Genomic DNA, 1,195 nt, shown 5'->3' with positions numbered 1-1,195 from the left:
ATACTGGAAATTTGCTAAGAGCATAGATTTTAGGTACTCTCACCAAAAAAAGAAAGAAAGGTAACTATGTGAGATAATGGATATGTCAGTTTCCTCGGCCATAGTAACTGCTTCGACTACTGATAGAAAGAAACTACTGATAGTTGCACAGCAACTTCCTGCCTATGTACATTATGCATACATATGTACATTATGCATACATATGTACATTATGCATACATATGTACATTAAAACATCATGTTGCATGTTTTAAGAAAGGAGGGAAAGTTAGCACTCCCCTTGACAATGATGGAAGAGACCCTGCAACCTGACAGCATGCATACAGTTAAGGCATCGCCACCTACTTCAAGGCAACTAACCATCCTTTTTAAAAACACAAAAGGTTTGGTTTGAGGGAGCTTCCTGGTAGCTGAACACCTGAAGGCTCCTGGAGGGTGGTGCATCCAGAGAGGGCATGGAGCCCCTCGCCTCTTCCCACATCTCTTGCCTTAGGTATCTATTCCATCCATCTGGCTGTTGTTCATCTGTATTCTTTGTAATATCCTTTATAATAAATTGGTAAACACTTTTTAAAATTATGTCCTACACTGGCTCCTTTGTAAACCCACTGGCAGGAGTGTCCCACTCAGGACCTAACAGTTCAATATCCATAGCAGGGCTGCAATCAGCTGTACCAGACTCAGGGGACCCATGGATGACAGACAAGCCTGTCCCCCAGGAAGTCCAGTCTCCTGGATGGGGGTGGGGGTAGCAGGCACACACAGTCACCAGCAATCCAGCCTGCAAAGTGCTTTGAGGAGGCAAGCCCAGGGGCTGTGAGAGCAGGGAGGAGGAAGTGACTGGCTCTGCTCTCGAGGTCACAGAAGGACGAGAGCCTGGGGCGTGACGCCAAGCATGTGTGGGAAGGAGGATGGAGTGTTCTAGCCCCAGGGAAGAGCATATACAGAGGCACTGGGCATGGTCACCCTGAGGAAGCAACTGTTCCTGTGGAATGCCCCTTAGTGATCTCAGCCTCCATCCTTCCCCTGATTTCCCTGCTTTTGCTTAGCCTACCTTTGAGACTCTGCATGCCCTCAGCCTCTGACCTCTCCCAGTTCTCCTCCTGCAGGGGCCTACGGTCCGCCATGCACCCTCTGGCCTCCCTGACTTTCAGTCCTCTCTTCCCTGATCCCAAATCATTTGCCCACGAGGACT

The 1,195-nt window shown here is 48.8% G+C and overlaps 1 non-coding gene across 1 annotated transcript; it reads left to right on the top strand.

Moving 5' to 3' along the window:
* Positions 1–245: 245 nt before the first annotated feature.
* On the top strand, positions 246–371 carry LOC112204914 (U6atac minor spliceosomal RNA). The gene has a single exon (XR_002938659.1). It is a non-coding gene; the product is annotated as a U6atac minor spliceosomal RNA (small nuclear RNA).
* Positions 372–1,195: the final 824 nt, after the last annotated feature.

Source organism: Pan troglodytes, chromosome 9 (assembly GCF_028858775.2).
Source record: "Pan troglodytes isolate AG18354 chromosome 9, NHGRI_mPanTro3-v2.0_pri, whole genome shotgun sequence".
NCBI classification, from domain to species: domain Eukaryota; kingdom Metazoa; phylum Chordata; class Mammalia; order Primates; family Hominidae; genus Pan; species Pan troglodytes.
This window is presented reverse-complemented; position numbering and strand designations above follow the sequence as displayed.